Genomic DNA, 13,052 nt, shown 5'->3' on the forward strand with positions numbered 1-13,052 from the left:
TAATAAATCAATGTTATTACTGGCGCGTGCAAATATAGTTTTTAATACGATCTCGGTGAATTAGTGCTGCGCTCCTAGTATTACCTTCCTAATTCATTCAGTTCCGCCGCTGTTCACCTAAACAGATTAACCAGTTAAAACGAGTTCTTGGTTTCATCTTGGACTTTATTTCGGACGTCAACAGATATAATATCAGAGTCTCTGCTTTCTTAGACAGCAAGCTAGGAACTGTGAAGCGCGTCTATTTTAATTTACGGTTCCGGTTGTCCGGTTTTTTTTTACTTGTAATTGTCGGACTAAGCAGATGGCCTACCCGAGGGTACTACTTAGAAAACGGGTAGGGTTTTCTACTTAGAAAACCAACTCTTATAAACAGAGCCGAGGAGCACGACCTGCAACATGCTGCCCTGTGTCCATCAATTTCTGACGTAGTTGTTAAGCTAGCAGGCTTGCTATGTGGTATGTGGCTACATACCACGACCTTCAGATCGGAACACAGCATTGCAGTAATGTTGATAAGCAGCAGAAATAAGCATGGCGATAGTACCTACTTACCCTACTAGTACTTGTAGTAGTACAAAACCGGTTCTTGGAAAGCCTTGACCTGTCCTTGGTAAAAGCAAAACTCAGCCCGCCAAAGTGTGGAGGGTTTATTCTCCATATGAAAGGAAGCATATGCCAACCAGTTGTACATAAATAGGTTGCTGTTATACGATAATTTAAATTTTTAAATAAATAATTAAATATGTATACAAATTTAAACACGTTAAACTGCAGACAAAGAACTCCAAAATGATCACCGAGGGCTTTAAAAAAAATTGCGTGAAAATTGCAAAAAAAAAATCGTCAATTAAAATGTGCCTGGCCAGCATGGATTATTGGCATAAATCCTTTTGGGAGAGGCTTTTAGTCCAGCAGTGTCTTTTTAAAGACTATTGATAAAATTAAAAAAGCCTATTATTTAAGTCTCTTATAAGCATCTAGCACAATGACGCGAACTAACTCACATGCACCTGGTAGTAGAGTTTAAATGTGAATATTGTTTTTTTAAATTACATTACAAGTTAGCCCTTTACTGCAATCATCTGGTGGTAAGCGATGATGTAGCCTAAGATTGTAACGCTAAATCGCTTAGCGGCACTTCTTTGTCGGTAAGGTGCTGAGCCACGGCCAAAGTCTCACACCAGACTAGAGAAAATTTAAAGATTATAAAAAATCCTTAATTGCCCCTCCCAGGAATCCAACCCGAGACTTCCAACTTTAAACCACAGTGGTCACCGCTGCGCCAAAGGAGATCGTCAAATTATTGTACACAAATGCAACGTCAGAGGCGTGAACGAAATGAATGTGCGTCAGTTATCGAACGTGTTCCGAAATAAACAAACACCAGTTTTTAATTCAGTCAAACCTTTTTCCGTGATGCCCTATTTTTAATTCTTATGAAATATTTTCATTAACATACAAACAATTCCGTATTGCTGGGAACGGACAATTATTTGAACAATTTTCTTTTTTTTTTTGCGTCTTTACTATTCGAATTATTGTAAACAAATGCAGCGTCAGAGGCTTGAATAAAATGAACGATCGTCAGTTACTGAACCTGTTCTGAAATAAACAAACGCCAGTTTTTAATTCAGTAACACCTTTTTTACTTGAATAAACAAACAATTCCTTATTTCTGGAAATGGAGAGTTATTTTAACAATTTTCTTTTCTTTTTGCGATTTTTGGCATTGCTTGATTTAATATTTAACGCTTAATATTTAACGCACTTTTTACAAAAAAAAAATTATACTGCTGCATAGGCTTGTCCGGGATTGTACTACCGCCAAACTTGTTTCTGTCGCCAAGAAGCATTGCTGTGTCCGGAACACATTGAAGGGCGTATTTGCCAGTGTTACTAAAGCAAATGAGGCTCAACGCCTACGCCTCAGGTTGAAAGTCCATGCCCTGCATACTGCTGATATGTTTTGCAGGGGATGTTTCTCCACATACATCAGGCGGGTAATCTGCTTGGTCTGTATTACTATAAAAAGAAGACAGGCAAATTATATCAAAATGTCATCATTATCAATTATCATCATATCAACCCATTACCGGCCCAATACAAAGTCAAAGTCAAAGTCAAAGTCAAAATCAAAGTCAAAGTCAAAGTCAAAGAGAAAGTCAAAGTCAAAGTCAAAGAGAAAGTCAAAGTCAAATATTTTTTTATCCAAATAGGCACATATATGGGCACTTGTGATGCTTAAATTATGTAAAATATAACATAGAAGTGAGTTGATGCCCATAGCTAAATTCCTCAACTTAAAACTAAAGTTACGAGGGTTCCAAACGCGCCCTGGTCTAAGAAGCCCACAACAAACTTAGCCGGTTTTTTTTTTTTTGTTATCACCATCTCACATTGTCACTTAAAAATATTAAAGAAGCAACCTGGTTAGAGCAATAATTTACACCCAAAAGCACGGGTTTTGCACATTTCCTCCCACAATTAGAAGTGATGAAGGCCAACCGGAATTCCGTATGTATATGTAATGTTTGAAAATATGTTGTTTACTATGACAACTACTATGACTGATTGGGATCAATTTTTTGCTGTCATTTGAGGAAAAGCAATTGCATATAACACGCAATCAATGTAGTCCAGATTCAACTATCTCTGAATTAGGGGATATGACTGCCATACTCAAGTTTGCCCGCTACCATCTTAGACTGCATCATCACTTACCGCCAGGTGAGATTGCAGTCCAGGGCTAACCTGTAGTGGATTAAAAAAGTGTGGTTTTATTATATTTTTAACAATTTAAAATAAACTTTACACAAAAAGCAACCAAAGATTGTATCTATCTATATATGTAAAAGAGAAAGTGTGTGGGTATGTTCCGTATAGGCTCCGAAACGGCTGGACCGATTTCAATGAAACTTTCAGGGAATCTCCGGATTGACCTGGCGAGTAATCCTATAAAGTTTGGCGACGATCAGAGCACTCCTAATTTTGAACTGTCAAATACAGCTTTTATTAAAAATTTAATGATGTAAGTTTATTGTTTAAATAAAACAAAGCAAAATCTAGCCCGGCGAAGCGGGCTGGGTACGCTAGTTATTTATAATATTCATCAGTCATCTTAGTATCCATAACACAAGCTACTGACGTGTGTATTGTGGTAGTATATTTATTTATTATTATTTATTTCTGCTGCAGCATTGCTGCAATGCTGTGTTTCGGTCTAAAGGGCGTGATTGCCGGTGTAATTACAGGCTTTAGGTTGATGGAAACAGGGCATCATGTTGCGGGACGCGTTCCTTGCATGCCATGTGAAGCTTTGCTCTGTTTACAGGCAACGGTTTTCCACTTACAATCAGGTGGGCCACCTGCTTAAGTATATTATTAAAAAAAAATTAAAAAAAAAAAAACTTCGTTATTATTGTCTTAACATAATTCGCAATTTCTAAACAATCAGTGCACTTGCAGACGTAATAAAGGTAATTGCGTAGTACTTGCGTCGCGCGATCATAGTTAGGCCGCGTTTTCATAGCGCATGCTATTTACATGCAAGTTTATTTTTTTTACAACTACAAGGTAGCCCTAGACTGCAAGTGATGATCCCGTCTAAGAATACACATTGCATGTTGCATCTATTTATTTATTTAAACTCTTTATTTGTTTACCACTACACAGTTAGGAAAATAAAGGACGAATAGAGAGAAACATAAAGACTGGAGTAGAATACAAAATTCGGCCTTAGGATTAGGACAACAAGAGCAAGAAAAGATAGGTGGTGTAAAATTATTATAAACCTACATTCAAATAACTACATACGAATACATAAACAAAAATTACACAAATAAAAAAAAAACGTAACATCTAAGTTGTTTTGGGATTTAAAAAAGTAGCCTGTTTGATAATACAGAATATAAGCTATCTCCATTCCAGATTTCAGCCAAATTGACTTATTAGTTTTGCGTAAAAGAGTTTGTTACATGCAACATGTAGCCTTCGCAATTAACGTTTCCACTACTTAACTTAACTTGCATGCGACAATTGCACATTGGGAACTCGGCTTAAGTACGTCCATGCATTTGCCATTTACATTGACAGGTTAGAATTAAAAGCGGTGCAGATAAACGGTTCTCATCCAGCCATTCAGCCGCAAGACGTCGCGGATCACGGTCCGAATAAAAACAATAAATACATACAATAAATAAAACTTAAATAAAATTTATAATTAAAATAAAATTAAGTGTAAAGTAAGTGTGTTTACAGTGTGTGTTATTGTGTTCATCGTTTCGGTGGTTTTTATTTGCGGGTAAGTTAAATTTAACATGTTTTTATGTATTGTTTACCTGCTTTAATACATATTAATCACGACTTTTTCTTTAATGTAATTTATTTCGAAAATTTTAAATGTTTAATGTTTTACTGCTATAAATCTATAAAAATAAATTCAATCAGTCGTAAATGGGGACTTAGGAACTGAAGTTTCTAATGCACTTATGAACAAAATTAATAAAAACATAATAAATCAACTCTACACTTAAAGTTGAATTAATTAGAAATTAAGATTCGATCATAGTTTTTTTCTTATACTTATTTAAGAAGCTATAAATTGTTAATTCCAAATTTTAAGATTCCAATTGTTTAAAATTATTTGATGTATTTTTTTCCGAATTTCTTTGCAATTATTTCACAAAGTAATTTAAATTATTCAAATTAATATATACGCAATAATGCAAATATTATAACTCAATATAAATTTACATAAGTAGATAAATATAATGCATACGTCCTTGACAAGGTTGCCAAATTTCTCTGAAAATATTAAACTTTATACATATATAATTTTGAATGCGAATACATTGCTGGTGAATGAGATATTTCGAAATTTCGAATAGAGTAAGTTATGGCGAGAAGGATCAGTAACATTTTATTATGCAGTTATGTGATTTCAAATAAATACGTTTCCACTGCTTTTTTGTTATCTACACATAAAATAACTCAAAGCAATATAATTTTATACAATGAAAGTTACAACTAACTTTTAAACTTATTGACTACCCAAATTATGCGTGCGTAGAATATTCCAAAGAATAACGGGTGGTTGTTCTTTTTCGCAAAAAAATAACTTACTGTCATTGTTTCTATAACCGTATTAGCTAGCATAGTCCTACTACAAAACCTTTTGAAAATTGAATATTCATTGTTAGCTGGCGTATTATTAGGCTCTTGATACGATCACTCACAGATATTTTTAAGGTTGCATACTACTGAATTATGAAATTACAAGTGTTGTGTGTTCAGAGTTTCTTGGTATTTTTATTTCACTCGGAATTATATGTCATATGAATATGAGCACGACATTTGAATTTATTTTTGTTGGTCTAAAAGTGTAGATCGCCAAAAGTTTGTGTAACATCTTTTCGTACTAAAAACTATGAATTTATGCATGCTGCGAAATTTAGAGTTTACTAGCTATTGGTGGCGTTCTTAGTCCGCGTTTATTACGGTTTTTTTTAAATCAAGTGGGAACTGTTAGGTTTTATGAAATAAAAATTAGCCAATGTACTGTCCGCCCATTTAGATTACACTATGCCAAAATTCAAATCGTGGCTTAGTAAAGTAAGGACAAACAAACAATCAGACTTTCGCATTCATAATATTAGTAAGGATAAGAGCTGGTGTATCATATTTCCTCACTCTCCCCGAGGCGACGGTTTCAAGGTAGCTCAGTATTGAGCGTTGCACAACGATCACGTTACAATATTTTGGTCATGGTTTAACTGCCGGTCGGCTAATGTAAAGAATTTTGATATTAATAGATATAATCTTTACCTACCTAACTCAAGCGATGTTATTTTCTGATTATATACATTTTTGAGAATCAATTAGGATGATTCAAAAATTTTATAATAGCGCAAGCCGGTAATAAAAATCATTAAAAAAAGAGATTTTTTATGGTAACGTATGTTATTATTATTTTAAAAATATAATTTACTCTAAAAATAAGAAGCGGGATAGCCCAGAGGTTAGGACATCGACTTCAATTTCGGGGGGCAGAGTTCGAATCCCAGTATGCGCCTCTAGGTATCGTAAGTTATGTGCGTTTTAAGCAATTAAAATATAACTTGCTTCAAAGCTGAAGGAAAACTACCGTACTAACTACTACTACTACTACTACTAAACTACTATACTGCATACCTGAGAGTTCTCCATAATTTTTCCAAAGGTGTGTGGAGTCTACCGATCCGCACTGGGCCAGAGTGGTGCATTACGGCGTACGTACTTTGTGGGATGAGAACCGTACCCTGTTGATATGATGACGATGACCTTGTATACAACCCAAAAATTTATTTGCTTTTTGTCTACATTCCAAGGGCCAATATTTTTTTAGTAATCAATGTATTAACTTTTACACACGATGACGCCTAGGATAAGCACGATATAAAAATTGTATCCTCCGATTATATCGCATAATAGAATAGGATGGGAAGGATATAATTTGACAGCCGATTGGCACAGTAACCCTGCTTTCTGAGTCCAAGGCCGTGGGTTTGATTCCCACAACTGGAAAATGCTTTTTTTTTTAAATATAAATGTTTTTCAGTGTCAGGGTTATCTTATTACACTATTATATTTATGTCTATTATATTCATAAAAATATCAGCTATCTTAGTACCCATAACACAAGCTACGCTTACTTTGGGGCTAGATGGCGATGTGTGTATTGTCGTAGTATATTTATTTATTTATATTTATTTAATTTATGTCTCCACCTGCCAAAGAATAGATCATAGGACAAGTTTACTTCCGTTTATAATTAATTATATGTATTTTATTTGGATATTATATCCACAATTGCGCCAATACTCGGAGAGTTGAAGAAACAGTGGGAGAAGATAAAATTGTGTCCTTTACCCGGTTAGAAATATTTTGCCCATGCTAGCAGTGCAGTAATGCGTGTGATGTATATAATAAAGGAACCCGAAGTTTTTGCGAGACAAAAATTTGCCGTTGTCGCGCTCTTATTATTAGGCTAGGAAAAGAAGGTAGCTACTAACGGTCCCGTTTTACCCTTTGGGTAAGGAACCCTAAAAATGTAAATAGAATAAATAAAAAAACAATGTAAAGCCAAATTGATAACAATAATTCTGAATTTCAGCAATATCAGCAGTTTTAAATTACGAATGCTAATATCGCATTAAAATGAATCAGCATAAAACAATTATTTCAGCAAGTATGAAATTTAGGGCATGAATTTGTTATTTATGCTTTTTTGCTAGAGTCACTACAAACATACATACTTGACGTTTCAAAAGTGCTTATAAAGTAGGCCTACTTTAAATAAATGAATTTGAATTTGAATTCTTGATCTTCAATAACGCGAATTATCTTTAATGACAATGACTTTTATATTTAGGTAGGTATATATAATAGTAGGTATATTCTCTGAAAGTTATACCTAATTGTCCAATTCTTCTCCACGACTTTCCTAATCTCTAAGCGGCACGTCTTTATCAGTAGGGTGATAACTAGCCATGGCCAAGACTCCTTCTTGGTAGAACAGACCAGAGAAATTCAAGAATTATATTTCCACTGTTTACCTCGCTGGGAATCAAACCCGGAACCTTTCGCTTAATTCCACAGCGCTCACCGCTGCGCCAAGGAAGTCGCCGTGATTGTTTGAAATCCACTCAATTATTAATAATAATCGTGACATTAATAATATTGGTTGTACCAGATTTATTGAAGTGTACCTTTGATTTCAAGCGGTGATAATCCGGTTGGTCTTCACTTTCGGGGGGCCGAGTTCGAATCCCAGCTTGAACTTTTATAAGTTACGTGCTCACTTGCTTCAACAGTGTAGGACCTCACATTTTGAGGAAACATGCATGTCAACTCTGCATAATGTTCCCAAAGGTGTGTGGAGTCCACCAATCCGCACTGGACTAGCGTGGTGGACTACGGCCTTAACCCCTTCTCATTATGGGACGAGACCCAGGTCTTGTAGTAGGCCGGTAATGATGACGATGACCTTTTATATAACCCAGCTTTTTGTCTACATTCCTAGGGCCAATAATTTTTTAAGTAATAAATTTTTTTACTCTTACAATCGCTCCCATTCTTGCGACGACAAACTTAAAAAATGTTCTTATGACATTATCCACGTTTATTTTTGATTGCAAAACCCCGCCAGAACCTTTTGTTTTCTCTGGGAAATATGTATCCAGTTTATTTCCATGCAAATATTTAAATTTCCAAAATATAAGCTGAAGGGTCAAGCCATGCATAGACAACGAATGCTTTTTTAACACCAGATTTGTTCAAAAATGAGGCCAACAAACGAACAAACGCACAGACGTACTTTCGCAGTTATAATATTAGTACAGATTATTTGCATTCATTGATTCTAATTAAACTTTCACCTAATATATGTTTTGCATAGCAATAATCGGGTAATTTATTGTTTTTTAATCTGGGGTATGAAGAACATTCATTAATTTACATTACTGTACATGAACAAAAGAATTAATTAAAATAATAAATTACACACATATAGGTTAAACCATACATATAAAATAACTTGTGTCATCAACGGCTGGACATATCTGGATCCTGGACCTGGATCTAACAAGTTGAAATCCCTATCCCTACTAATATATCCCTATAACCGATCCTCACGAAACTTTGTACACATATTCTTGGAAGTGTTAGTAGTAATATAGGATACTTTTTATCCCGACATTAAGCTCGGTTCCTTTGGGAGAGGAGATGAAGTGTTTTACGCCTGACACCATAACACCATGACAAATTATAACCGATTTAAATAATTATGTTTGTACTATAGAGGTTATAATATGTGTTTAATTTGGCCCGAACTTTGTGTAGATCTGAATGTGGTTGGAGATAGAGGACAGAACTCCTCAGCGGACAGCAGCAAACCCCTCATTTAAGGCTTAGCGATACTGAATACTTTAATTTTTTTTAGAACTACAACTAAATTGAATGCCACAAAAAACAAAATCAAACGCAGACGAAGTCGCGGGCAACAGCCAGTTATATTATAACCTAAATAACGGTTAGAAATGTTTTTTCCCTTAGAGGTAGAAGAAGAAAGGCTTTTAAAATTGAAGAGATAATTTGAAGTTACAAATTATCTCTTCAATTTTAAAATCAAGAAATCTTTTAAGGAGTACTAGACGGGTTTAGAATAAAGGAAATTTGAATTTGAATATAGCGGTCGATAGCAAAACGGGCATCTCAATTAGTTTTTCGATGATTCTACCTAGTCGTTGTATACTGTTACATATTTTCATCGTACGCATAAGTAAGATTTATGTTTCCTTTAAATTTAAGTTATATTATAATAAAAATCATAAATAAGAATAAGAAACCCACACATATATACCAAATTAAATAAATGTAATATTGATCTATAGTATTACGTATAAACCCATTTTATTAATTAATACCGAAATATCCAATCTATTTTTATTAACCAATTCTTTTTAGTAATTTTATCATAATTCATTTAAAAGACGATAGCCATAAAAAGGGTATACCAAAAAAGGCCTCCGATGACCATGTTTGAAAATTCTACCTTCTTGAAATTATGAGGTCATTAAAACAATTTTTAAATTATATTTATATTGGATTATCCCTAACGCACGCGCGTTGAACTCTTTCATAGGCATGGATATTTCGCACCCAATTTTAATTTATGCAAATTCTGAGCTGAGTAGGTAAGCAACATAACATTAGGATAAATATACACCCTTTTAGAGTTATGTGCGTTTTAAGCAATTAAATATCATTTGCTTTAACGGTCACAAATAGTTGGGAAACCGACATGCCTTAGTGTTCCCAACAATGTTCTCAATGGCAAGTGACGTGGAAGAATCCACACTTAGCCAGCGTGGTGGGCAACGGACTAAGTTCTTCTTAAAGTCTGTTCAATCTCATAGTGTCAGTAGGCATTTTACATGCATGCTTTTATTATTATTTATGAATTTTGCTTTATATGTGTTTTTCTATTTTATTCTAATGGTAGTATTTATTCTAATAAATACGAATATAAATAATGGTTAAATAAATAAATATAAATATACTGCGACAATACACACACCGCCATCTAGCCCCAAAATAAACGTAGCTTGTGTTATGGGTACTAAGCTAGCTGATGAACATGAATGTTTTTCAGGGTCTGGGTGTGTATATATTCATAAATATATATATATTTATGAATATATACACACCCAGATATATATATATATAAATAATATATATATATATATATAAATACAGATAAACACCCAGACCCTGAAAAACATTCATGTTCATCACACAAACATTTTCCAGTTGTGGAAATCGAACCCGCGGCCTTCGACTCAGAAAGCAGGGTCGCTGCCGACTTCGCCAATCGGCCGTCTAAGTTAAAGGAAAATTTAAATTAAAAATATGGGTAAACGAGAGTAAAATAGACACTGCTTTTCATCATTCGAAGTGTTGGGTTAATATATTAAGAATCAAGGAATCAACCCAACTAAAATACTCTCTATGTCTGTACCCATACTAAAATATCGATACCTAGCATAACATCTGTTCGACGTAGGTACTACCCAAAGTACGAAAAAACATTTTCTACCAAAGTCAACAATCAGAAACTTTCACTACGGCATGGCACTTCGACATAAAATGACAAATTCTCCTGCGGATGGACGCCGCAAGCGGCGGCCTTTGATAAAAATGTATAGGTTCTCCAAAATGAAGTTAGAAAAACTTAAACTATTTATGATCTAGGTAGTTCTTGACGGCGCGAAAAAGATATGTTATTCTCGACCAATTATCTAACTAAATGGAAATCCGTTCTGCGTTTTAAAAAAATGACATACTCGTACTTACCAACAACGAAAATTTCAAATACGAAAGTTTCTTAGCTATGGGGTAATAAAACTTTAGAATGACGTTTACTGAGAATTTAGATTATTATAACTTGTTTTTGCTTCTGATATTTTCTCTTAGTGTAGGCTTCACATACCACTCTTTATTCAAGTGTGGTAGTGGTAGGTGAACTGAGGCTGACGATTTGTAGTAATCATCAAAAATTACAAATTGCCACTTGAATAACTCATGATTTGTTGAAAATTACAAATTGCAAAGTCGCATACTAAAATCGAAGCTGATCTTGTTACGCTCTTGAGACAAGTTTCGCAGTAATTGCACAATTCCAATATTGTAAAATTTAGCAAAACCAGCAAAAATTTAGCATGATTGCGATAATCGCAAGGTGCTAAACGTGTCAATCCTCGGCCCCTAGGTTATGAGCACTATTCAGTTTGCAACGTATATTTTGGCACCTCATGATACAAAAACTGTCAATATTAACACTAGAAATTGCAGTAACAAGAATAGAAAATGCCCGTAGCTTTAAGTAAAGCTTTAAGGAAAACAAAATTCGACATTATTATTCTGTAATCTTGTAGGTAAACAAACAGTGCCTTGTAACGCAAGATTTTCGTTAACCATGTAAATTTGTATAGCGGTCATAATCGTTGGGATGAGTATATTATTCTTTTATAATGTATGTATAAATGTAATATGATACCGAAGGTAATATTAGATCTACCTTGAGCCAAGTTTAAAAAATGTTTTAAAAACATTTCATAAAAATCGTGGTTACTACAAGATTGATGAATGTCTTACAGACAAGGCGGCTTGGAATCAGGTCGTTCCGCTCTCAACCCTCACAAAATAGAAAAACTGTGAAGGTTATTAAACTGTAAAAGGATGTTGAAAAAGAGCAATCTGCTGAGTTTCTTGCCGGTCCTTCTTGGTGGAATATGCCTTTCGAACCGATGGTAGAGTCACTATAAACAGACTGACTTGACGTTACAAAATTGCTTATAAACTATACTTGAAATACATGAATTTTGGTTTGCGTTGAAAGGAAAATATTTTTGTGATATAAGCGTAACGCAAATAAACTTCCTATTTATTGTTTTTTATTTAATAATCAGTTGATATATTTATTTGTTGTTCGACTACGGGATATGACAAACATAATAAGTCGTTATCAAAACCCTACAGCTACACCACTAAAGGGCACCGATCTCCTCTCAGAATGAGAAGGGTTTATCAAGCTGGCTAAGTGCGCCTTTGAGAATATTATGGAGTACATACCACGATAATATTTTGGATTTGTTGATATTTCGACCAAGTTACATGGAACGTGGTTATGACGGGACTGCGCAGGTACGAGATGTCAAGTTGGATGTCGTGGGCAGAATCTGACTAACAAACAATAAGAACACGAAAGCGGGTAGTCAGTCCCGTCGTGACCACGATCCATGCAACTTGGTCGAAATATCGACAAATCCCAAAATATTATCGTGTTATGTACTCGTTGAAATCTATTTAAGAAATTTCGATTAACAACGAAAATCTTAGTACAAAATCTCTATTATGGAGAACTCTCTGACGTGCAGGTTTCTTCACCTTTGCCAGTGCTTATTGTAGTTATATAAAATTGCAGATTAATTTAATAAATTAATAATTAATTTAATAAATTAATAATTAATTTAATTAATTTAAAATTAATTATTAATTAATTTAAAATTAATTATTAATTAATTAATTAATAATTAATTCATTAATTATCAGAGACGAACGTGAATTAGAAGAGTTTAGATGCGTGGCGTGCCTGTTAGCGAACTCATACCCCAGAACGGGAGGCCGAAGTAACCACTGTGTTTTAATAATTCATCATTACCTCATAAGAAGGCTCAGAGTCACTCAGCGGGTGACGGAGAGAACTATGCTCGGAGAATCTCTACGTGATCATATTTAGATAAGAAATATTTAGACCCGTAGAAGAACAAGAGTTACCGACATAGCTAAACGAGTCACGAAGCTGAAGTGGCAATGGGCGGGGTATATAGTTCGGAGTATAGTCTACCACGCAAGTGCGGATTGGTAGACTTCACAAGCCGTTGAGAACATTATGGAGAACTCGGGCATGCAGGTTGTGTTAATAACAGGCTTTAATAATTCAGTACTAATTA

At 34.5% G+C, this 13,052-nt stretch overlaps 1 protein-coding gene across 1 annotated transcript in view; it reads left to right on the forward strand.

Moving 5' to 3' along the window:
* Positions 1 to 4,046: 4,046 nt before the first annotated feature.
* Positions 4,047 to 13,052, forward strand: part of LOC120627938 — a 56,505-nt gene continuing 47,499 nt past the window's right edge. Inside the window, exon 1 of the mRNA XM_039896066.1 lies at positions 4,047 to 4,303. The gene's annotated coding sequence lies outside the window, so the exon portion shown is untranslated. The remainder of the gene's footprint in view (positions 4,304 to 13,052) is intronic.

The sequence above is a fragment of the Pararge aegeria genome, chromosome 12, assembly GCF_905163445.1.
Source record: "Pararge aegeria chromosome 12, ilParAegt1.1, whole genome shotgun sequence".
Classification (NCBI taxonomy): Eukaryota; Metazoa; Arthropoda; class Insecta; order Lepidoptera; family Nymphalidae; genus Pararge; species Pararge aegeria.